This window comes from Elaeis guineensis, chromosome 11, assembly GCF_000442705.2.
Source record: "Elaeis guineensis isolate ETL-2024a chromosome 11, EG11, whole genome shotgun sequence".
Lineage (NCBI taxonomy): Eukaryota > Viridiplantae > Streptophyta > Magnoliopsida > Arecales > Arecaceae > Elaeis > Elaeis guineensis.
The window spans coordinates 10,936,221-10,964,077 of NC_026003.2; the positions used below are offsets into that span (position 1 = coordinate 10,936,221).

A 27,857-nucleotide genomic window follows, 5' to 3' on the forward strand; every position below is an offset into this window, starting at 1 on the left:
GCCGGTCATCTGGGTCACCAAGCTTGCCCACAGCACAGAAATTGACAAAAAGATGATGAAATATCGATATATGGCTCAAGCTCATATTGCCTCTTTTTTGGTAGAAAAAAATGTGAAAAATATCAAAATGTGCACCAAAAAAACTCTTTATGCCGCATTTGACTCTTCAGAAACCTCAACCAAGGATATGTTACCTATGATCCAAATACATGGATTATGAAAGGGATGTTTTCAATTAATGATCAAAAAAGACAGATCATATGCATGATGCAAGGTCTTGTAAGAATGCAATAAGTGCAAAAGGATTAGTTTATCATCTTTCTTTTTCTTCCCATGATCTGTTATACTAAATATTCATGATCGCAATTGTATCAATGTCCATCTACCAAATCCACAAGATTATCTACCATAATGGTCAGAGTCAGCTGAGGAGAGAAGGCAGGGAAAAGGAAAAGTTAGGAAGAGCAGGGAAACTCATAAATATTGCAATCACAAGACTAAGAAAATGGTGCAATCCTACAGGGTGATTTGCGTTATCCAAGTAATCAGTCGGATTATTGTGAAATGTTAGTGAAACAGATTAAAGCCACATTGTTATTTGAGCATCCAGTTAGTCAGGAGTAAAAACTAGTCAATGAGTAGCATCCCTGCCTAAAGATGATATTACTTTGCTCACAAATAAAGCCCACAGGCTGGAAAGAAATAGCAGAAATTAATATTCCAAGCTCCCTGTGGTCAAAAATAATTGAAGGACCATTAGAAAAATACTAAAACTTCATGGAGCCTAACAAAGAAGATCAGTTACACACAGATTGCGGATAGCCAGCCTCCACTATGACATATCGGCTCTCCTGTAATAAATACAATGCAGTAATGAGCACATAGAAGTCAAGGCTACTTTAAATTTAAGGGCCAGAAAACAATTTGCCAAGCATCATAATAGCAGAAAGCAAATCTTATTTGTATTGTAAATTGAATTGCTTACAGAAAATAAATGAATGTTGATTGGGAAAACATAGGCTAGAACACTAACAACGATATAGCTTCTCACAACAATATCACATATAACATACAATCATAAAGTATGTAAATACATATAATTTGTCTACAGTCAGAAGAAACATGTCTTTTTGTCATCTTCACTAATATTTCATTTGTTTGTAGATATCATATCCATTTATGCTATTATATGATGATAATGGACAAGTATTATGTACTATAAAATATTAGATTTATATCTTTTCTTAAATGACTATTAATTGAGAACAACAAATGCAATTGTTTTTTTTTTCTTTTTATAAAGCGTGTTCTATCTTCACTAGCACATTCAATCTAAGTTGAAAATATAAAGCATGTTCAACACAAGATTTATCTAAATATGTTATCACCAATTCCACATAAATTTTAAGTCCTAATGAGTCATTACCTCAGTGATATGAGATTTTAGCTGTTATATATTGCATCTTAATCTAAAACTAAAATTGTTTTAGACTCAGATATGAGGTTTTATGAACATATTTACCTTTCTAGGGAAACTAGTCTGCCAGTAATATGATCTACAACAAAATACGTGAGAAAAAACTTAAGGTTAATTTTTTCAAGTAATATCACAAAACTTTGATGACACTAAAGCACAAAATGATCCAAAACCGTTCCAAATGATACTACCCTTGCATCACAACTACTAGGTCTTCTGTGCAATTGTTCCCATTTTGCCATGCTCCAAAGGATCAGATCAAGACTCATCCTTCCCACATCTCTCTGCCTCATTCCTCACCTAATGTGATTAAAACTAGCAAAGGGCGGCAGCACTAGCTGTCTTGGCAGCAGGCTTTGGTACTTCAGGAGTTCCAAATACATTCCAAAATCTCAATGCTTCATCCCCCGCTGCAGACACTACTGTGCAGCCATTTGGGCTCTACAAATTCCAATAAAAATAGACCATCAGCAATCAAATATATGTATACGAAGTCATTAGCAGCAATCTAGGTTCATGTTAAGTCTGAAGAAAATGTCAAACATACCTGAGCCATGAAGAGAACCTGAGAGGTGTGGCCAATGAGCTCTGCAATCTTCACCATTGAAGGGTACTTCCAGAGAGTCAGTTGGTTCTGAAGAAAGCCATGAGAGCTGAGCAATTCACACTCATTCTTATTCCACAAGAGGGCACAATTGAGACCCAGTGTCCACTGAATTCAAGCAAACACCCATATGGGTGTTCCAAAACTTGATGCATTGATCGCCGCTGCCACCACCAGATGCAAGCAAGCTACTCTGGAAGGGACACCATGCAAGGGCCTTAACTGTGGCTGCATGGTCCTCCAAACTGTGGAGCCACTGATTTTGTCCTGGAGATGGATTTGAAGAGGCCATTGACAGGTCCCAGATGTGAAGGAGGTTGTCAGTGCCCCCGCTCACCAGTTGCTGTCCTGAGCCTGACCACTTCAACCTGCAGACCTCTTGCTGGTGACCATGGTAGTTGTCAGTACCCCCAGTTGAGAGAATGTTGTTGTTCCAAGCAAGAGATCCAACTCAAGGTCCATGGATTCCTCTCAGGGTTCTTAACTGTAGATTTATAAGAAACAAGATTCAGAAACCACTAATGAGTAACATCATCCAAAGCCATAATATTTCAGAATCATAGATGCAAACAGGGAAATCTGAGTTCTATGAGAAACCCTGGATTACAAGAACCATAAAACTTTGCATATAGCAAGGAATCAAAACTAACAGTCTTTCTGTAACCATGAATACCTCAGATTCACAATATGCAATAGCTAAAAAAACTGAAAACATTAAAAGGTTCTTTTTGTAACCCAAATAAAAGTTTCAGCTTTGATTGGATTCATCTCCAACCCAACAAAGAAAATAGAATACAATAAATTCAGTAGTTTTTGAGCAACTATACAAAATCTTGTCTTTGATTTCATCCATCAACCCAGGATAACAAGAACAAGATACATATATACATAGACATCTTTGACAACCCATCAATGCAAATCCCAAAAATTCAAATTTCACAACCTCAAAGAAAAGGCAATCACAAAAGGGAAGCAGAAGAAATGACACTAATCAGAAAAGGGCTTGAGTCCCACAATTGAACCTCGGAGGAGTTCAGGCCAACGGCAATGTGCTTCCCAACTGACACTGGTGACAGGACCAACATCTTCATCCACAGTCACAAGCTCAGAAGTAGAACCATTCGAAGCATCCCACAGATACACAGTGTTCCTAAGGGCAATCGACAGAATATTGCTTCTTCCCCAATCCATCAGATTCAGATAGTAGTCATCGACAAGGTCTGGTGCATCCAGAATCCTCTCAGCAGACTGCCAAAAGATCAATAAAGCCCAAGGAAATAACAGAAACAGCAACATTATTGGCCAAGATGACTGAACACTCAAATAAACAAGGTATTGCCAAGAAGGAAGAAAACTCACTTGGGGAACAACATCTTCATGGCTTTGCCGACTTGACTTGAGAAGAAGCATTGGCGCAAGCTTCTCGAAGGACCCCTTCTGTGGACACCAGAGGCCTGCTCTTGAAAGCAAGGATTCGATTTCTGTTATTCAGAAGATTCTCAGCAAGAAGCCTTCTGTATGTCTCTTTGGATGGGGGTGCCCCTGCAGTGTTCTCCTTCTCTTTCCTTGTCTCGGTCAGCAGATAGTAGGCCATGTCAAAATCCATCACAGACTGGTCTGGAATGAATCTTTCTCCTCCCAACTGCCCAAAAAGGAACATGTATTAATTACCCCAAGAAACCAGTAACTCATAGCAATGAATAAGTGAAACATCCAAAGAAAGAGCTCTTCACACACCAAAAAGAAACAAAGAAAGTTTAAGGCGAAAACAAGAAGACAGAATTATATATTCAATAAAAAAACAAGTTTTAGGTGAAAAGAAACAAAGAAGGTTTCAGCTCTTCACACACCGAAAAGAAACAAAGAAAGACTTAGATGAAAACAAGAAGATAGAATTGTGAATTCAATAAAGAAGGTTTTTTTAAATATTATTTTTTTATTACGTATTTCCAAAAATACCTCCAACCCTAACTTATTTTCTGATCTACCATAGGGGGCGTACTATGCGTGAAATCATCGGTTCAACCTACGATTTCCAGTCCAGATAGCCAAAATCGTGGGTTCAACTCAAGATTTTGGCCAGAAAACGTGCCAGGATAAAATCATAGGTTGAACCCATGATTTTAATGTTTTTAAATTCCAACCGAGCCCACCCTGCTCCCCATCTATCTAAGAAATCTCTCCCCTGTTGGCAACTTATTCCCTAAACCCTTATCCCCACTCTAAAATCGACTTATTGGCTTCAACAAAAGGTAGAGATATTTCGAAAGGAAAAAAAAATAGAAAAAGAAAAACAACCTTCATGTAGGTATGACTTATTTTTAAATAATCAGTGTAGCAAAAATTTTATATCAAATTTTTCTCAGAGAAAAGTTGTAGGGGGAAGAATAGTCGATTTAAATCATTTAAATAATTTTTGAATTGGATTTTTGTTTGAAAAAATGGGTTGGCTATCTATAATTACACTGCACAATCAACATATCCTAGTATAATTAAATATTTTTATAGTAATTTTAGTTTTCATAGTTTAGCTTGTTCTATTTCATCATATGTGAAAAAAAAAAATTATCGAGTTTGATTGTAGTGCTCTTGATCAAATTTTGGATATTTTATCAGATGGTGATAGATATTTCAATAGTATTTGTTGGAGTCATAAATGTTTAGATTATCATACCTATATTAGAATTGTTTTTGAGAATGATAATTTCGCTCGAACTGCTAAATCTAGTACACATCTATTACCACTTGAAAATAGACTAATTCATCATATTTTTTACGTTTAATTTTTTACCTAGAGGTTATAGAGATAATGTATCACATCTAGATATTTATCTCTTCAAAATAATTCTTTCGGATGATAGGGTTAATTTGCCATATTTAATGATAAATTATATGAATGAATGCTTTTAAATTTCCTAAACGTGTTTGCCCTATAGAGCTGTTATGACCGCTATCTTTGAGGCTTTTGATCTTTTTATCACTGATGACAGTAAAATTATTAAGCTCAGACCCACTAACACTTACAATCAATCATCTCTGAGGCGTATGGGGTATATATTTACTGATGGGATATGGAGACGTATGTCTAAGGTACATGAAGAAGAAAGTGATAGTGAAGGAGACGGTCCGTCTGTCGACAGAGACCAGCCTAGACATCCTACTCAACGTACACAGTCTGTACAGTCTGATCAACAGTCTTCCAATCTGCAAGCATTGTCTGCTCAGGTACATGCATTGGAGATATTTCTCACTGCACGAATTGACGCATGGGCTGATAATTTTGAGGCACGATTGGATGAGGGATTTGCACGAATCGATGCACGGGTTAATAGCATCGAGGTGCAACTGGATAAGAGATTTGCATGATTTGATCAGTTCATACCGCAGTTTTATGGTCAGTTCCCTCCACCTCTATAGGAACTTGCAGCGGATTATTAGGCTCCAACTTCTGGTTGCAATATTTGAGGCTCCATTCCATGATACATCATCTTTTTATTTGTTTTTAGAGTAATGTAATTTGGTCTTCTGTAAGCACATTTTCCATTTTTTTGGTGCTCACTTAGTTGTCAAATGAAATCATGTATTTTGACTAGTTTTATGTTGAACTTGAGATTTCTTATAACTATTATATTTCAATTAACATCATCTCAATTAACTCAGCTGACGGCTTCTTTAGCTTAAGTAACACCACTTCCACATTAGCTGATTTAAAGATTTTAACAATGCAACCAACACTCTTGCAGCGCATATGAGTTGGCATTCAAACATCCATGACTTGCAGCCTTAAAGATGCCATGCAACTTTTGATCACCATAATTAAATAGAAATAGAGGAAGACCTTCCTCAAATTTTCTTACAATGCTGATATACGAGAATAGATAGCCTGTCAGATACAATCATAGTATGCATAAGGGGGATGTTAAGGGTTTAGGATTTTTGGGTTTTAGGGTTGGGTTTTCGGGTTTAGGGGTTTGGGGTTTAGGGTTTAAGGTTTAGGGTTTGGAGTTTTAGGGTTTAGGGTTAACACCATCATTCACTATGGTGGCCAATGATGGCACTTGTATACAGATAGCCATGTGGTTTTTAGGGTTCAGGGTTTAAGGTTAGGTTTATGGTTTACGATTTTAAGATTTAGCATTTTTAAGGTTTAGGGTTTAGAAAGAGATATGAATACTTAATAACCCAACAACGATAAAAGGAAAAGAAGAAAAAAACCCCAATTGACCGTCATAGAATGGCGGTCGATCGATCTTTGGAGGTCGACCATCAGGCTCGATCTGAGGTGGTTAATCGAGTCCTGGAGGCGAGTCGCCTCCAACCGAGACGGCCGATCGAGCCCGATCAATCCAATCTATCGATCGTGGTTGCTCGATCCAAGACCTGTGCCAATGCAGTCGATCGAGTCCATGAGGCGATCTCGATCAACTATCTTAGACCAAGGTGGCCGATCGAGGTCGATCAATCTGGCTAGTCAACCGTAGTTGATTCGAGACCCATGCCAATATGGTCGATTGGGCCCTTAAGGTGGTTGACCCCCTCAAACTGAGGTGGCCGATCGAGCCCGATCGATTTAGTCAGTCAATCGCGGTTGCTAAGTCCGAGCCATGCCAATGCGGTCGATCGGGTCCCTATGGCGGTCGATCGCTTGAATCCAAATTTTCGGAACTCTGGTTCAATTTGTTCATAGGGTTCAAGTTGAAAAAGCCTTGACTTTTTTTCTTTGATAAACAAATAAATTAAACCAATCAAGCATGGGTGGATTCTTAGAAATCAACAAACATAATATTTGATAATAGATTAGTTTTAGAAATCTAAATCCTAAACCCTAAACTTCAAATCCTAAAACCTAAACCCTAAAATCCTAAAACGCTATACTGCAAACCCTAAATCCAAGATCCTAAATCCTAAATCCCAAGCCCTTAGACCCCTAAACCTAGAGCTGTCAAGACGAGCCGGCCCGCCCCGACCCGCCTCTAAACAGGTCGGGGCGGGCTGGCCCGTTTAACTGATGGGTTGGAAAAACCCCAACCCGACCCGACCCGCCATGGGCCGCGGGTTAAACGAGCCAACTTGTCAAAATTCAAAAAAAAAAAACTGTAAACAGTAATATAAACTGAATTTCATATTCAATTTGAGCTCAAATCAACCTATCAAAGTCTTATATCTCAATTCTTAGAGTCATAAAATGAAATTGTCAAACTTAAACTAAATACTTAATACAACCCAACCTTAAAAGACTTTAAGTTTCAATTTTCAAACTAATTTAGAGGCAAATCAAAGTCCCAAAAAATTATCCTCCATATCATTATTGTGGTCCTCATCATTCAATTCTCCATCTTCTTCCTCTTCTTCAATTATCTCTTCAATAAAAATTAGAACCCTCTTTTGAAATATATATATATATATGTATAAATAAAAAGAGACGGATTAGTCGGGCCCCAACCCGCCCCGACCCCCTCGATCTGCCGACCCATACGGGGCGGGTCATTTGATCTGCTTTTAAATGGGTTGCTAAAATATAAACTCAATCCGCCCCATTTACATGGTGGGGCAGGCCAGCCCGACGGGCCTAACCCAAATTGATAGCTCTACCTAAACTCCTAAACCCCTAACCCAAAACCCCAAAATCCAAAACCGTATCAAATACATATTTATAGAGTTACAAAGTTATGTGGGACTTCATATAGTTTTTCTGTCCATTAAGTCGGTGAAGAATGAATATTTGATTTTTTTCATTAATAAAATTTTTTATTTTATATTTTCAATCTATATCCTGTAATCTACCTCTCCTGAATATGGACCAACATACCGTGTACATGCTTTCGAGTCAACACCTGAACATTGCATGACAAGTAACAAAAGGACGAACATATCATTAATTCATGGAAAAATGTACAAATTTATTAATAAAAAAAATCAGGTCCATGTAGTACACATATAATAGAATAAAAAAAATCATATCCCGCATGGTGATCATTGGTTCTTCCTTACAAGTTGCTTCTGACAACACATAAGTTAAGCTTCACTATGGCCCTCATGCTCCATAGTACTATGCTCTATCTACGTGATAGTCTCCTATGTAGCTACCTCACCTATATGGCCTCCTGCGTGATACGAAACTCCTTGATGGATAATATCGTCCCCTGCATACTCAAAATATGTTGTGGTCTCCTCGAAAAACTAAAATTGGGTCATATCATCGTGCATGTATGCAACTGAGGACATATATGGACTGAATGTAGGCAAGTTTGGAATCAGAAACGTAGAGGCAGTATGTCGTCGGCTATCTTATCAATGCAAATCACGAGGTACTCTCGATGATGATGGATGCGGAAAAGATAAAGGAGTGGACTCTGAGGTGCCATAGCCATGATCGTAGACATTCATGAAGATACGACCATGCTCATTGACGGTATGGAGGACTGAAATGCATATCTCCTATATGACATACCCGAATGTGGACACAGAGTCCGAATAAGCAAGATCATGAATTTACATCAGACTATCACTCTAACATAAACAAGCAAGTAATGAGCAGTATAAACAATAATAAAAAACATGAAGAACAATATATCACAAAATTAAACTCTTCTCAGATAGTCAAACATCGCACCACTATGATAAATGAATCGATGAATGATGCAATGGTACCACTCCATGTAGGGATCATAATTATTTATGATACCGTCAACTATTGGACCATCCACAACATGATCTCGCTAACTCTCCCAGAGCTCAACGAACTATTGATGAGTGATGCTCCAATCATGATTGACTCATCCCTTAAGGACGATATGATGCAATCTAAAATCCATATCACAATCGAATGGAACAGCCTGTCGCATCCCAAACATCACTCTATCCGTATAGTGCCATCCTACCATATGAAAATATAGAAGTGGCACCGATATTACCATATATCTTGTCTACTGAAGCAATAACTGATAGAAGTGCAAGAACCTCAGAAGTATATGACTGCCATATAACTTTTTTATGAACATGATTAAATATAAGTATTCTAAATGAAGTCATTCCAAATATAATTATAATATATATAAATCAATTATAATTATATCTAGTTAGCTCTGAGATGAGCGAGCTGGCACCAATATATCATCAGAACATGGGTGGAAACCTACGTCACCTAGAAAGTATCTCTCACCTGTGCAATGAAGCTGGATAGGTGAGTTATATATGATTCAAAATAGTGAGGATATGAAAATTACCATTCAACATTCATTATGCACCTTATGGTTGACGGATCATGTGGTAATGCACCTCCGTCAGCCAAATTCATAATTGGATCTATAAGAGGATAACCTAATCTATGGGAAGTAATAAATGAAAACATATCCCATGCTCACAACTGAAGTAAGATCAAGGGTCCTGCGATATCATGTGCATCTATCCTACTTGCCCTATAAAGCTCTCTGTACAACCAAGCTAGACCCGCATGACCCCAATTATAATATCCCATAGCCTCACAATCAGCAAGTAGTGGATATGCATCAAGTTATTTGATTTATCCACGAATAGACATCCTCCCATGAACTGCAAAATATATGCCCTAACTGTATGGCTATAATATCTATATTAGGTGGTAGCCTGTGGAACTGTTGTCCATACCATACTCAATCGAAAATCTTTGAGTTTATCAGAAGATGGGACAATACCTAACAAGTCAAAGCATACCTGCCGCCAATTCTAGCATGCACTATATATAATTGGAAAATCGTCAACTGGTAAACCCAATTGGATGCTAACATCCTCCAACATGGTAGTGCCTCTCCATACGGCAGGTGAAATGTATAAGTCCACAGGCGCTACTACTTTACAAACGTAGTGATCAAGTGCCAATTTAGTGATATGAAACGAACGTAGCAAAGGTCATAAAATCCAGCCTACTATAGATATGGCACTATGCTTATATCGAGCATTGTCGATCGAGATATGACCAACTTTCTCCATTGATATGTAAAAAAGTTGGACTCCTACCAAAACCAAAACAAAAGAAAAATCAAAACACCAATGCTATCAAACCTAGCTCCATGTATAGAATATGCCACTAATATTAACAGTAACAAGTATGAGTATACTAGTACTGACGATGTATATAGATGGAATATTCGATAATATACTAGTACCAAAACAAAGATAACAAACAACATATAATAAATAAAGTGAAACAAAAGTTCATTATATTTCAATAAATTACAGCATTAAATACAAATTTCATTAATTTTGATCAAAGGTTCATGCTGTATTTCTTGGATGTCCGACTGTCATGTCCTTCTTCGCCACCAATCCAACACCTAGGTCTATTATCGACTTCCATCTAATCAATTTTATTCCAAAATCTCAAGAATTGTGGTCTTTCTTGCTGTCATAACTATTTTTTTTTGTGGTACTATCAACATGTCATTTATTGGTTGCGACCAATATTCTGCATATGGGATTAGATAAAATTGATGACTATAATTATGATGGTACTCTTTCAGAGTATAGTACCGATCAATGTATCACTAAAAATCAATTGACATATGACCACAAGTAGCCATCAAATATGAACACGGCAAATGATACACATGCACATATGCTCCGATAATCATACTATCTCCACCCAATTTCATATTATTAAAAACTAAATTATTCATTTATTATAAATAATAATATGATCATAAAATGAAGATTTAACATCACTATTTACCTGAGTATTGTTGCCTTTGTTTATATAAGGCCCACAGAATGCCGTTTACACTTGAAACACCCCACCTGCCCTATCAAATCTTGTAACATTATGGAATGTGTCTTTGGATTGGTTGGCGATCATACTAGTTGTAGTAAAAGGGATAAATCTTTCACCCTTATTAAATACATCCTCGGCTTGAACACGTCGATCGATGAAATATTATACAAGCCGAAAGAATTCTAATTGCACCACCAAAGTTACTAACAGAAAGCAAGCATTCTTGAGCACTCCATTAAAATATTCATACAAATTAGTAGTCATCATTCGAAATCTTCGGCCACCATCATATGCAAGGGCCCATTTGTCTATAAGAATTTCATTCAACCACTATATGGCTTCTGAATTCACTTGTTCAATCTTTCTCACGTATTTGTCGAACTTCTTGACTTATATTTGCATGCCCACTCTTTTTACCAAACCTCTCGATCTTGAATTCCAAAATTTTGTATTGAAGTTGTTCACTATATAATGCTAGCAATATGCATGATATGCATTAAGTGGTTGCCAATCAAAATATTCATTTTATGTAGTGGATAATATACCTGCATGACAATTTGAAATCAGACAGATGTTTTGATGTGATGTAAATGCAAGTAAAAATGCAAGTGAAAATATTTGGTTGTTTCCATCGACGGTAGTTGCAATCATCTTCTTTCGATACTTTCCACACAAGAATATAGCATCAATATTTATTACGGGTCTACAGTGTTTGAAGCCTTCAATTAATTGTGCCAAGGCCCAAAAAAAACACGATCAAATATAGCACATGCTGAGTGATCGGTAGAAGTGCTAATAGATTTTATGCAAGAGTCTGGGTTAAATTCTTCTACAGCACGCAATCACTTTGATAACAAGTCATATGACTTATCCCAATCTCTATATATTAAGATCATTACTTTTTGCTTTTCCTCTCATAGCTTTCTATAATCAGACGTATAGTTGAATTTATTTTTTATGACTGCACCAATGTCGGTGATGGAAATTATGAGTACTTCCTTTACAAGATCTCATATTTTATTAACAATGAAGTTTGAATCAAGTCCAGAATGATCTTGAGAAAGCATTACCGAAATACATGTATGCGAACCAATATATCATGTGATTTCAAAATAATCATACCGCTTAGTCATTTAAAGCATCCAATTGTATCCTGACTCTCTATTTTTACATTTAACCATTCAAAGTTTTGACTCAACAATCTTAAATTCATGATGTGTGAATGAAATTTTATTTTACTGTCATTTGCAGTCTACCTTATCCACAAAATGAAGCCCTTTACAGAACTCATCACCTCTTTCTCAAATGCTACACTAGGTTTGCAATGCAAAAGACATTGATACATTAGCAGCCACCCAATCAATACTTCTAAATATAATAGATAAAACTTCAAACAGTAAAAAATTTAGATACTCTACAATAAGTGGACACTCTACATTATGTAATATACCAGCTTGTTGAGCATTATCATGCATATCATCTTCATTTCGTACATCATCTTTCTTAAGTAGCCGATTATCTATATCAACCGCATCATCGACAACTGTATCAATTGAAGCTTATCTGATAATAGTATCTAGCACATCACTGTTCACTGTATAAACCCAACCAGCGAGGGCACGCCTCGAGCATTAAGCGAGGGCACTGCAACTGCTTATCCCAAACAGCGAGGATACAGTACCCTTCAATAGGAGGGCAAATAGAAGTATAAAAATATCGTATATGGTTCTTTTTCTAAAGAAAAATGAGCTATATCGTCGTTTAGATAAGCCTTAATGGTAGACATTAAAAGGGCTTATAGGAGCTATTCTAGACCAGAAAGTTGGCTATACAACAAGGATGTGGTCTGTATATACAGTGAATAGTGATGTGCTAGATACTATTATCAGATAAACTTCAATTTATACAACTGCCGATGATACGGTTGATATAGATAATTGACTATTTGAAAAAATGATGTACGAAATGAAGATGATATAGACGATGATGCTCAGCAAGCTGGTATATTACATGATATAGAGTGTCCACTTGTTGTAGAGTGCCTAAAATTTTCACTGTTTGAAGCCTATCTATTATATTTAAAAGTATTGATTGGGCGGCTGCTAATGTATCAACATCTTTTGTATTGCAGACATAGTGTAGCACTTGAGAAAGAGATGATGAGTTCTGTAAAGGGCTCCATTTTACGGATAAGGTGGACTGCAAATGGTAGTAAAATAGATTTCATTGACACACATCATGAATTTAAAATTGTTAAGTCAAGCCAAAACTTTGGATGGTTAAATGTAAAAATAGAGAGTCAGAATACAATCAGATGCTTCGAACGACTAAATGGTATGATTATTTCGAAATCACATGATATATTGGTCCGCATACATGTATTTCGACAATGCTTTCTCAAGATCATTCTGAGCTTGATTCAAAATTCATCGCTAATAAAATATGAGATCCTATAAAAGAAGTACCCCTAATTTCCATCACCGACAGTGGTGCAGTCATAAAGAATAAATTCAACTATACGTCCGATTATAGAAAGCTATAAGAGGTGAAGCAAAAAGTAATGACCTTAATATATGAAGATTGGGATAAGTCATATGACTTATTATCAAAGTGATTACGTGCTGTAGAAGAATTTAATCCAGACTCTTGAATAAAATTTATTAGCACTCCTATCGATCACTCAGCATGTGCTATATTTGATCATATTTTTGGGCCTTTGCACAATCGATTGAAGGCTTCAAACACTGTAAACTCATAATCGGTATTGATGTTACATTTTTGTATGAAAAGTACCGAAAGAAGTTGATAATTGCAACTATCATCGAAAAAAACAATCAAATATTTCCACTTACATTTGCTATAGTAGATGAAGAGTCTACTGATACAATGGGCTGACTCTTAGCTTGCCTGAGATGTATTGTTACATCACGTCAGAACATCTTTCTGATTTCAGATCGGCATGCAGATATATTATCCACTGTGAAAAATGAACATCTTGGTTGGCAACCATTCAATGCATATCATGCATATTGCTAGCATCATATAGCGAGCAACTTCAATGCAAAATTTTGGAATTCAAGATTGAGAGGTTAGGTAAAAAGAGCAGACATGCAAATATAAGTCAGAAAGTTTGACAAATACATGAAAAAGATTGAACAAGTAAATTCGGAAGTCATGTAGTGGTTGAATGAAATTCTTATAGATAAATGGGCCCTTGCACATGATGGTGATCGAAGATTTCAAATGATGACTACTAATTTGTATGAACATTTCAATGGAGTACTCCAGAATGCTTGCTTCCTGTCAGTAACTTCGGTGGTGCAACTAGTATTCTTCCGGCTTGTATATAATATTTCCACGGTGCATTTAATAAGGGTGAAAGATTTATCCTTTTTACTATAACTAGTGCAATCGCCAACCAATCCAAAGACACATCCCATAATGTTACAAGATTTGATAAGATAGATAGGGTGTTTCAATTGCAAATGGCATCCGTGGGCCTTAAATGAATAAAGGCAACAATACTCAGGTGAACAACAATGCAAAATCTTTATTTTATGACTATATTATTATTTATAACAAATGAATAAATTTAATTTTTAATAATATGATATTAGGTGCAGATAGTATGATTATCGGAGCATAAATCTATTAGGTGCAGATAGTATGAATAAAGGCAACAATACTCAGGTGAACAGTAATGAAAAATCTTTATTTTATGACTATATTATTATTTATAAAAAATGAATAAATTTAATTTTTAATAATATGATATTAGGTGTAGATAGTATGATTATCGGAGCATATGTGTACGTGTGAGAAATGGTAGTGCTATCTTTGTCGTGTTCACATTTGATGGCCGTTTGTGCTCATATATCAATTAATTTCTACTAATACATTGATCAGTGCTATACTCTAGAGGAGTACCATCACAATTACAGTCATTAATTTCATCCAATCCCACATACAGAGTATTGCTCACAACCAACAAATGACATGTTGATGGTACCACAGAAAGAATGATTGCAACAGAAGAAAAGACCACGATCCTCGAGACTTAAGAATAAAATAGATTGGATGGAAGTCGGCAATAGACCTTGATGTCGGATTTGCGGCAAAGAAAGACATGACAGTCGGACATGTCCAAGAAACAGAGGATGAACCTTTGATGAAGACTAATGAAACTTTGTATTTAATGTTGTAATTTGTTGAAATATAATGAACCTTTATTCCACTTTTTATTTATGATATATTGTTTGTTATCTTTGCTTCGATATTAGTATAGTACAAAATATTCCATCTATATAGTATATCGTCAGCACTAATATACTCATACCTGTTACTATTAATGTCAGTGGCATTATGTTAATGTCAGTGGCATATTCTATACATGGAGCCATATCCGATAGATCATTCCATACTATATGCATAGGCTACTCATCGATCATCAGCCATCTGGGATGGTCATGTATTTATATTATATTATTAAAATAATATAAATAATTATTTACATTGATGTTTTGGTTTTCTTATATGTCGATGGAGGAAGTTGGTCATGTCTCGATCGACAACACTCGATATAAGCATAGTGCCATATCTGCAATAGGTCAAATTTTACAGCTTTTGCCATGTTGGTTTCATATCACTAGATTAGCACTTAATCACTACATTCGTAGAGCAGTAACGCTCGGAGACATACATTTCACCTGCCACATGGAGACTATACTACCATGTTGGAGGACGTCAGCATCTAGTTGGATTTATCAGTCGATGGTCTTTCAATTATAGATAGTACATGCCAGAATTGATGACAGATATGCTTTGACCTGTTAGGTATTATCTCACCTGATAAACTCAAAGATTTTCGATTGAGTATGGTATGGTTAGGACAACAGTTTCACAAGCTATCACCTAATGCCGATGTTATAGTCATACAGCGTTATGCTAGGATGTATATTTCGTAGTTGAAGGAAGGATGTCTATTCATGGATAAATCAAATAATTGATGCATATCATGTTTTTGCCACTACTTATCGATTTTGAGGCTACAGGATACTGCAGCTGGGCTTATGCGAGCGGGTCTAGCTTGGTTGTAAAGAGAGCTTTATAAGGCAAGTAGAATAGATGCACATGATATCGCAGGATCCTTAATTTTACTTCAGGCGTAGGCGTGGGATAGATTTTCGTTTATTGCTTTTCGTAGATTAGGTCATCCTCCTATAGATCCTATTATGGATTTGGCTGATGGAGGTGTATTGCCACATGGTCCGCCCGTCATAAGATCCATAATGAATGTTGAATGATAATTTTCTTATCCTCACTATTTTGAATCATATATAACTCACCTATCCAACTTCATTGCACAGATGAGAGATGCTTTCTCGATGACACAGATTTCCATCCATGTTTTGATGATATATCGATAACCAACTCGTTCGTCTCAAAGCTGAGTAGATATAATTATAATTGATTTACATATATCATAATTATGTTTGGAATGACTTCATTCAAAGTATTTATATTTAATCGTGTTCATAAAAAGCTTATATGGCAGCCATATACTCCTGAGGTTCTTGCACTTCTATCAGATTATTGCTATAGTGGATAAGATATATGGTAATGTCGGTGCAACTTCTATGTTTTCATACCATAAAATGGCACTATACGGATAAAGTGATGTGCCAGTTTGGGATGCGGCAAGCTATTCCATTTGATTATGATATAAGTTCTAGACTGCATCATATCGACCTTAGGAGACGAGTCGATCATGATTGGAGCATCACTCATCAACAATTTGATGAGCTCTAAGAGAGTCGGTGAGATCATATTCTAGATGGCCCAATAATTGATGGTACCACAGACGATTATGACCCCTATATGGAGTAGTACCATCGTATCACTTGTCAATTCATTTATTGTAGTGGTGCGATGTTTGACTATCTTGTAAGAGCTTAATTTTATGATATGTTGTTCTTCATATTTATTATTATTATTTGTACTACTCTTACTTGTTTATGTTGGAGTGACAATCTAGTACAGATTTATGATTTTGCTCATCCGGACTCTCTGTCCATATCATCCAGGAGATATACACTTTCCTCCATGCCATCGATGAGTATGGTCATATCTCCATTGATGTCTATGATCATGATTGCGACATCTCAGAGTCCACTCCATCTTTTCTACATCCATCGTTATCGGGAGCACCTCTTGATCTGTACAAACGAGGTAGCGGATGACATACTGTCTCTACATTCTTGATTCTGAACTTCCCTGCATTCGGTCCATATATGTCCTCAGCCGCATATGTGCACGATGATATGACCCATTTTAGTCCGTTGAGGAGACTATTGCATATTTTGAGTATGCGGTAGATGATAGATGATATTACCCATTAGGAAAGTTTCATATCATACAGGAGGCTATACAGGTGAGGAGCTATATAGAAGACTGACACGTAGATAGAGCATGATACTAAGGCATGAAAGTCCCAATGAAGCTCAGCCTATGGATCGTTGGAAGCAACCTGTAAGGAAGAAGTGACGACCGTCATGTGGGACATGATCTTTTTTGTTTTATTATGTGTACCACATGGACATGATTTTTTTATTAATAAATTTGTATATTTTCTATGAATTAATGGTATGTTGGTCCTTTTGTTACTTGTCATTTTGGTGTTGACCCAAAAGCATATACACTATGTTGGTCCATATTCAAGAGTGCGTGATAGATTACAGGATATCGATTGAAAATATAAAATAAAAAATTTAATTAATAAAAAAGATCAAATATTCATTCTTCACCGACTCAACGGACAAATAACTATATGAAGTCCCACATAACTTTGTAACTTTGTAAATATGTATCTAATACGGTTTTGGAGTTTTGAGGTTTTTGGTTAGGGTCTAGGGGTTTGGGATTTAGGGTTTGGGGTTTAGGATCCTGGGTCTAGGGTTTGCAGTTTAGGATTTTAGGGTTTAGATTTTTAGAATTTAGGATTTGAATTCTAAAACTAATCTATTATCAAATATTATGTTTGTTGACTTCTATGAATCTACCATGCTCACTTGGTTTAATTTATCTAATTTATCAAAGAAAAAAGTCCAAGCTTTTTTAACTTGGACCTAGCCCTATGAACAAATTGAATAGGTTTGGACTCAGGTGGTCGACCGTTGTAGGGACCCGATCGACCATATTGGCACAGCTCAAACTAAGCAATCATGGTCGATCGGCTAGATCGATCCACCTCGATCTAAGGCGGTCAACTGCCTCATGGACCCGATCAACCGCATTGGCACGGGTCTCAAATCGAGCAACTATGGTCGATCACCTCGATCGACCACCTTGATCTGAGGTGGTCAATCACCTCAGGGACCCGATCGATCACCTCAGATGAGCCTAGCGATCGAGCCTGGTTGATCCAATTAGTCAACCTCTAGGATCAATCAATTGAAGTTCTATGATAGTCAACTGAGCTGATCAAATTGTACAGACTGTGTATGAGTAGGATGTCTAGGCTAGTCTCTATCGGCAAACTAACTTTCTCCTTCACTATCATTTTCTTCTTCATGTACCTCAGACACATGCCTCCATATCCCATCAGTAAATATATACCTCATATACCTCAGAGATGACTGATTGTAGGTGTCAGTGAGTCTAAATTTAATAACTTCATCATTATGATAGGGACATCAAAGGCCTCAAAGATAGCGGTCATGACAACTCCATAGACATGTTTTGGGACCTTGAAAGCATTCATTCATATTATTTTTCATTAAATATGGCAAATTAACCCTGAAAGAATCATTTTGAGGAGATAAATATCCAGGTGTGATACATTATGCTTATAACCTCCTCGAGGTAGAAAATTAAACATAAAAATATGATGAATTAGTCTATTTTCAAGGGGTAATAGATGCACACTAGATTTAGCAATTTGAGCTAAACTATTGTTCTCAAAAATAGTTCTAATATAGGTATGATAACCTAAATATTTATGACTCCAATAAGTACTATTAAAATATTTATCACCATCGGATTGGAATATCCAAAATTTGATTAAGAACACTACAATTCAAACCTGACAATTTTTACCTTTACATATCATGAAATAGAATAAGCTGAACTATCAAAACTAAAATTACTATAAAAATATTTAACTAGACTAGCATATGTTGGCATGTTTAGCATATTCATGGATAGCCAACCCATCCTTTCAAATAAAGATCAAATTCAAAAATTACTAAAATAATTTAAATCAATTATTCTTCTCCAACAACTTTTCTTTAAGAAAAATAAATCATCTTCATACCTATATGAAGGTTGTTTCTTTTTTCTACTCGAGCCTTTTTTCCTTTCGAAATACTCTCCAACAACTTTTCTTTAAGAAAAATAAATCATCTTCATACCTATATGAAGGTTGTTTCTCTTTTTCTACTCGAGCCTTTTTTCCTTTCGAAATATCTCTACCTTTTCTTGAAGCCATTAGATCGATTTTAGAGTGGGGATGAGGGTTTAGAGTTGGAATAGGTTGCCAATAGGGAGAGAGATTTCTCAGATAGATGGGGAGTAGGTGAACTTAGTTGGAATTTAAAAATATTGAAATCATGGACTGGGCCTACAATTTCAATAAAAATATGGACTGAGCCCATGATTTCGATGAAAATGTCGTGGGTTAAACCCACAATTTCATCCAGATACATCAACCAACGATTTTGGCCATCTGGACTCGAAATCATGGATTCATAAGGTGGCATCATAGGTTGGATCCACGATTTTATGCGTGACACATCCCGTACGGTAGATTAAGAAATAAGTTAGGATTGGGGATATTTTTGAAAATAAGTAATAAAAAAATAATATTTATGAATCCACAATTTTATGCGTGACACGTCCCCTACGGTAGATTGAGAAATAAGTTAGGATTGGGGATATTTTTGGAAATAAGTAATAAAAAAATAATATTTAAAAAAATCATAAAGAAAAATACAACTTTAAGAAAGATTGCCTAGAAAGAAAATAGAGTACTTTACTGTACTAATGCAAAACAAAAATTTTTTAGCAAATTCATGTAGGTTTAAACTTATTCACCAAACTAATGTAAAAGCTAAAAATATTATTTGGAATAGCATTTTCTACTGAGAAAATGCCATTCCAAATCGTATTTCTTTGACCTAGTCAGCCATCCTTTGTGAAATTTTCACATGCAGCCTACGTGAAATTTTCCAAACAAAAAATGATTTAAGTGCCATTCAAAATGGTACTTTTAAAAATATCATTCTGAATGGTGCTTTTAAAAGCGCCAACCATTAGGAATTGTGCTTTTAAAAGGATGGTGCTTCTTAGCCTTATGCCCTACACATTTATGACTGGATTAAACCTCTGCATCTTGGTGCTCAGATGGTAGTTATACTATTGATGCTGTCGAAACAGTACTGACTGGATTGCTATTCACTAGGACTACAACTGCATCTGAGATTGTTAGAGCAGTACTGGTACTTTGATTTGCTTGTGATACTAATATCCAGATTATAAGTACTATCTCAATTGGCTTGCTCCAGTGGCTGCGATGATGGTAATAATGACGGTGATGTCGGTGGTGCCTTAGATGGCTACAATGGTGGCATCAGTTGGAACTCTGAACCTGAACTTAGACCATTTTTATAGGTAGATGGTCTTGAAAGAGTAAATGATAGTCTTAGAAGACCAGTCGAGTCGATCGGAGTCGACTCGAAGTCAGTTCGAGTCAACTCTTGAAGTCTTGACAGTCTGCTTTAGCTTAAATTCACAACACAATACTTGAATTAACTCACAGCTAGGGCACATATCTGTTTAAAATTTTTAAACCCAATTCACTCTCTGTTTAAATTTTTTAAACCCAATTCACCCTCCCTCCTCTTGGATCGTCTAGCTCAACATATTTTTTTTGGAGCATGTTCCCTCAACTGGCACCTTAACATGATATATTTCTCTCATACATTAGAGAAGTGAAGCTAACTTATCTAAACTTGTTTCTTACTATTTCAAGAGATGCAACAGAATTATTCAACATATTATTATTATTTGTATTTTGATTTATATGGCCCTTTTAGCATGACCCCCAACCTTCCAAGACACATCTGAAGATCTGTATCCATGTCCACAAATTATAGAATAAAAATGTCAAGTCTACAAAAGAAATCCCACAATACTACAAGTCCAAAAATTACTCAGTCCCACAAGGGCATTATGGTGCCCCATGATTGCTTGGACCTTCTCAAGAAGGTCCTCAATAGTCATTCTTGCTTCTGTGTCACCTGTGATGGCTCCTCCCCTATATCAATGGACGTCTCGTGATCATGCATACGAGGAATAACAGGTGCTACCAAAGCATCTGCGAGCTGAGTGACCCGCTCATGATACTCTAGATCAAACAGGCCCGATAATGGAGTAGTCTCCATCTGCTCAGTGAAAGATGACATCGATGATGATGGACGATCCCAACTGCGCATATCATGCTGCATCTCAGAGATATGTGAGGAACCCAACTGCCACATCTCTGAAAAATATGGTGATGCCATCGAACATATGGTGATGCTAAGTGACCCAATATGATAAACGGAGATGTGATCAGTTTGCTCAATATCCCGATATGTATGTTAGATAGTGTCATTCAGTTGGCCCAATATGACCAATCACTCTGATTCATCATTAGCAGCGATGGCATGTTGTGTAAAAATTGCTATCTCATCCAAACGCTCCATCTGCATAAATCATACAATATAGTTAATGATTAGAAGTAAAATAAAAATTTAATGAATTGAAATTCAATATGACATTGACATAAGGCATAATTTGTAGCCTTATCAAAATATGCATAGTATAACTCTTACCCTCATATCCTAGAACTGCATACCGAGGTTGTCCAATGACCCATACTGTAATGCGAAGAAATCAAGTCATGTAGTCCTCGATATATGGATGGCCTTCCAATATGTGATCACCATGAACTATATGATCTCGTCGTATATTCCAAATAATGATATACTCTACATGCTTGATATGCCAATCAACATGAGTTCTCCCTCATCGATCAGTACGATGAAGTCGCTGACTAGTATCAAACTGCTCTGGAATATTCTAAATCTGATCAAACTGCCACAGCACATGATCTAGAACCACCATATCAAAATAAATAAGCAGCATCCTAATAGTCTATATATCATGTCCATCCGTGCACATCTGTGGTATATAGACAATATCTCCTCTGTGTATGGTTCTCACAAAAACTGATAGAGTTAAAAATAAAATCAGATTAGTAAGCTTATTTTTCAGTAGATTATAAATACTATAAAATGATATTTGTACATAAATCAAAATTATCCGTCTATGTGTATCAACCAATGTATCCAGCTGGCATCTATAAACCCGTACCATATTCATTGATACGTGATAAATATTAAATGCAACGTTCCGTCTGCTTGACAGTATGTTCATATTAATTGAATTTTATCGGATTAAAAACAATACTAAGTTTCAAGTAATAGAACCAATATTTTTATACCTATATCTCCAAAGTACATTTAGCCCGAATGGAATATCAGGATCTTGCTGCTCTGATGGAATCTCAAGTAATTATCTCCATAATGGGCTGATAGTTGGCATCCTCTCCCACACTCAAATCTGTCAATTCCAAAAAAATCATACATAATATATCCAATCAAAGGTATAATAGAATATAAAAAATTAAAATTTATATATTACATATCTGCAATAATACAAGATAACCACCAATCTTTGACTGATCATGATAAGAACCCCGACACATAGCTCTGTATACTAGTACTGCACTGTCCCAACTAAGCCTACGAGCAAAATCTAAATCCTCCAACAATGATAAAAATATCAATTTCACCTTGTTAGATGAAATATCAGGCAAAAAGAGACCTCCTAGCAACCGCAATATCTGGCCCCTGACATGCTGTTATATCATCTCCTATGGTAGTAGTAGTTAGTGCGAGCCATCTCCTCTGGTGCATCATCCCAAATATTAGATTGCTCATTTTCATCACCATCTTCATCTTCATCATTGTTACTATCCTCATCAAGCTATTATTCTTCAGCCTCATTCTTATCTGACTCAAAACCTCGGTCATCAGAATTTATTTCAATTCTGACCCAATCATCATCCTTCATTTGAGTATCGTTTTCCGCACTTACTTCTACTTCCACCATAGGAGATGGTGCAACAGTATATCAGGGGCTAGGTACTATAGTTGTTAGGGGATATCCTTTTGCCTGATACTTACTAACAAGGTGAGGTTGATGTTTTTACCATTGTTGGATGATTGATTTTGCTCGTAGGCTCAGTTGGGGCAATACACTATTAGCTTGTCTGTACAGGACTATGTACTGAGATTCTTATCATGATCAATCAGAGATTGATGGTTATCTTGTATTATTGCAGATATGTGATATATAAATTTTAATTTTCTACATTCTATGGTAGCTCTAATTGGGCATATTATGTATGATTTTTTTGAAATTGCTAGATTTGGACATGGAAGAGGATGCCGACTATCAGTTCATTGCGGAGACAATTGCTTGAAATGCTATCAGAGCAATGAGACTCTAATATTTCATTCAGACTAGACGCACCTTGGGGATATAAGTATAAAAATATTGATTTCATTACTTGAAATTTAGTATTGATTTTAATATGTACACATTGTCAGGTAGATGGAATATTGCATTCAACGTTCACTACGTATCGATGAAGGTGGCACAGATTTATAGATGCCAGCTGAATACATTGGTTGATACATGTAGATAGATAATTTTGATTTATGTACAAATATCATTTTATAATATCATAATCTACTGAAAAATGAGCTTACTAATCCGACTTTATTTTTAACTCTATCAATTTTTGTGAGAGCCATATACAGAGAAGATATTGTCCATATTACCACAGATGTGCACAGATGGACATGATATATGGGTTGTTAGAGTGCCGCTTATTTATTTTGATGTGGTGAAGTGGCACCTTCCAGATCTTGTGCTATAGCAGTTTGGCCGGATTCAGAATATCCTAGAGCAGTTTGATATCAGTCAGCGACTTCATTATGTTGATCGACGAAAGAGAGCTCATGTTGACTGACGTATCATGTAGAGTATATCATCATTTAGAGTGCACGACAAGATCACATAGTTCATGGTGATCACATATTGAAAGGCCATCCATATACCGAGAACAACATGGCTTGATTTCTTAGCATTATAGTATGAGTCATTAGGCAGCCTCAGTATGCTATGCAATTTCAAGATATGAGGGTGAAAGTTCTACTGTGTGCATTTTAATAAAGCTATGAAAACTATGTCTTATTTCAATGTCATATTGAATTTTAATTCATTAAGTTTTTATTTTACTTCTAATCGTTAACTATGTTGTATGATTTTTACAGACAGAGCGTTTGGATGAGATAACAATTTTTACATAATGTGCCATCACTGCTAATGATCAATCGGAGCTATTGGTCATATTGGGCCAATTGAATGACATTGTCAGCATACATATCAGCATATTGGACAAGCTGACCACATCCCCACTTATCATACTAGATCAACTACAGCATCACCAGAAGTTTCGATGGCATTACCATATTTTTTAGAGATATGGCAGTTGAGCTTCCCACATATCTCTGAGATGCAGCATGATATGTGCAGCTGGGATCGTCCATCATCATAGATGCCATCTTTCATTGAGCAGATGGATGCTCTATTATCGGGTTTGTTTGATCCAGAGCATCATGAGGGGGTCACTTATCTCGTAGATATTCCGACAACACCTGCTATTCCTCATATACATGACCACGAGACACCCACTGATATAGGAGAGGGGTCATCATAGGTGATACAGGAGCAGAAACGATCGTTGAGGACCTTCTTGAGAAGGTCCAAGCGACCACGGGCACCACGATGCCCTTATAGGATTTAGTCTTTTTTGGACTTGTAGTACTGTGAGATTCTTTTTATAGACTTGATATTTTTATTCTATCTTATATTATTAATTATTGTTTCTATCAAAAATTAGTTTATATATTTTACTTGTTTTATTTCAAGTGTTAGGATGCTATAGTTTGTGGACATGGAAACAAGTTTTCAGATATATCTCGAAATGTTGGGAGAGAAAATGCCATGCTAAAAGAGCCATGTAAATCAAAATATAAATAATAATAATATATCAAATAATTCAATTACATCTTTTAAAATAGTAAGAAACAAATTTAGATAAGTTAGCTCTACTTATCTAATATATGAGAGAAATATATCACGTTAAGGTGTCAGTCGAGAGAACATGCTCCAACAAAAAAAATAAGTTGCCTAGCTAGACAACCCAAAAGAAGAGGGGTGAATTGGGTTTAAAAATTTTAAAATATGTGTACTAGCTGTGAGTTAATTTAAGTATTGTGTTGTGAATTTAAGCTAAAATAGACTGTCAGGACTTTAAAAATTGACTCGAACTGACTTTAAGTCGACTCGACTGGTCTTCCAAAATTATCACTCACTCTCCTAAAACTATCTACCTATAAAAATAGTCCAAGTTCAGATTCAAAGCTCCAACAACACCACCACCATAGTCATCTAAGGCACCACCGACATCACCACCATTATTACCATCATCACCACCACCGAAGCAAGCCAATTGAGATAATACTCATAATCTAGATACTAGTCTCACAAGCAAATCAAAGTGTCAGTACTGCTCCAACAATCTTAGATGCAGCTCTAGCGAATAGCAATCCAGCCAATACTGTTCCGGCACCACCAATAGCACAACTGCCGTTTGAGCATCAAGACGTGGAGGTTCAATCCAGCCATGAATGTGTAGGGGATAAGGCTAAGAAGCACCACTTGGATGGCACTTTAGAAGCGCCATTAGGAATGGCGCTTTCCAAATTTAATCTTTTCTTTTTTTGGGATTCTACATAGGCAAAAACACTATTTAGAATGGTGTTTTTAAAAGCGCCATTCAGAATGTCGCTTTTAAACCTTTTTTTGGGGGGGGTTTCCACGTAGGCTGTGGAAGAGTGGCTGACCGGGCCAAAGAAACGCGATTTGAAATGACATTTTTTGCTGAAAAAATGCTATTCCAAATAATCTTTTTAGCTTTTGCATTAGTTTGATAAATAAGTTCAAGCCTGCATCAATTTGATAAAAAAGTTTTTGTTTTGCATTAGTATAGTAAAGTACTCAAGAAAACATCTAACAGAGGGACTGTAACCAGGAAAAAAGGTTTGGTCCAAGACATAAAAGAAAGTTTAGGCGGAATTAAAAACATAATATGCATGAATTCGAATCAATAAATCAAGTTTCAAAAGAATTCATAATATCAGCAAGCCAAGAAATTAAATCCAAAGAATGTAAACGTTTGAGACAAATATTTCCAGTGAAATCGAATATGAAAAGTTAATTTTTCACAGAGATCAGGAAAGGGAACGTCTGAAGGACAGAAAGGGGGAGGAATTCTTTACAAATTCAATGAGAATTTTTCACGAACACCTGAGGAACAGTGAACATATTCATTAATAGATCATAAAGCAAGAATAGGGAGGAAAAAAACCAATATATACAAGAAAGAACTAATTAGTGGGGATCAAAAAGATTCTTTAAAACAAAGATGATGCTTACGCTCTGCAGGGAAGAATCTCTCCACGAGGAGTGGAGAGAAGGGACGTAAGGCCTCGAACCAACTTCTTGAAGAGGATGGCGTAATGCAAACTGGGCCTTCCCGGAAAGATGGAAGAAGAGAAGCCTCCTCCTCATTCATGGTTAGCAACAAGCAAAGAACGACCAAGAGAAAGGAGAGGCTGGAACCCAAAAATAAAGAAATAATTGCAGATAAAAATTAAGAAGGAGAGAAACCCTGCACCATAGAAAACGTTAGAGAGCAGATCAATTAGAAAAACTAAGAATCAAGAAAACGTGAGCTTTTCTTGGAGGGAGGAGAGCTTGGGAGGTCGTTGCAGGGAGAAGTTAGAGAAAAGAGGCTTTTCTCCTTCTCCTGGGAGTTTCGCTTGGATCACTTCGATTGAGAGGTTTGGGGTGTGATGATCCCTTTTCATAGGGGTGGGGGATGTAGCCGTTGTAGGCGGTGTCGGTGACATAACCGTTGGAGGCGGTGATTGTGGGCTGGGCTCAGCTGTACCTATAACGTTACACACTACTGGCATCGTAAATTCATATTTGTTGCTTAATTCTTGGTTTGGCAACCTCATGATTTTATAAGGCTTAGATTCCCGCTCTCTTGCTTGACAAATTCTCAAACGAAAGAGTTATTTAGAATGTATAAATAGAAACAAAAATAATATATATATATATATAGGAAAGTGTGTTAGAAGTAAGGTTCAAAAGTCACTTACCTAGCATCTAATTATCATATCATAATATTATGGTGATATCATTAGATGGCCTAGATGAAAGAAACACATTTAAATATTTTCCTTGCAAGATCTATAAGATGTAAGGATGTGATAAAAAAAAAAGGCTAAATAAATTTGTTATCTTGAGGCAAAATCGAAAATTTTAGAAAGATGTGGTGACTTTTGAGAACTATGCTAATTATTTGGGAGAAATTTGTCACTTGGACCAAAGACATGGATTAACAAAAGGACAGATGATATGATATATAAGGTCGATGTCACAATACAATCAGGAAGAAAATTGTGCGATCCCAAAGAAATATGTTTTCGCTATACCATACAAGAATCATCTGAAGTCATCCAATGTATAACTCGAGACCTCCTGATCCTAGCTTCGGCCCTTAACGATCCTTGGCCTCTAGTGATCCCCCTAAGCAAAATACTCAGGACAGCCAATCTTAACTTCGGCCTCATCCTGACTTCGACCTTAAGCTTGTCTCAGTCTCCATGACAGTCAACATCTAACGTCTATCCGATATCTGTAGGTGATCGAACATCTAAATTGACCAATCTTAGACTTCAGCCATAAGTATACTTCAGTCCTCACCAATCTTATCCCACTGAACATAG

At 36.3% G+C, this 27,857-nt stretch overlaps 1 pseudogene; it reads right to left on the reverse strand.

The window, feature by feature from the left end:
* Positions 1-1,098: 1,098 nt before the first annotated feature.
* On the reverse strand, positions 1,099-27,097 carry LOC105061215 (cell division cycle 20.2, cofactor of APC complex-like; annotated as a pseudogene).
* Between the last annotated feature and the right edge of the window lie 760 nt (positions 27,098-27,857).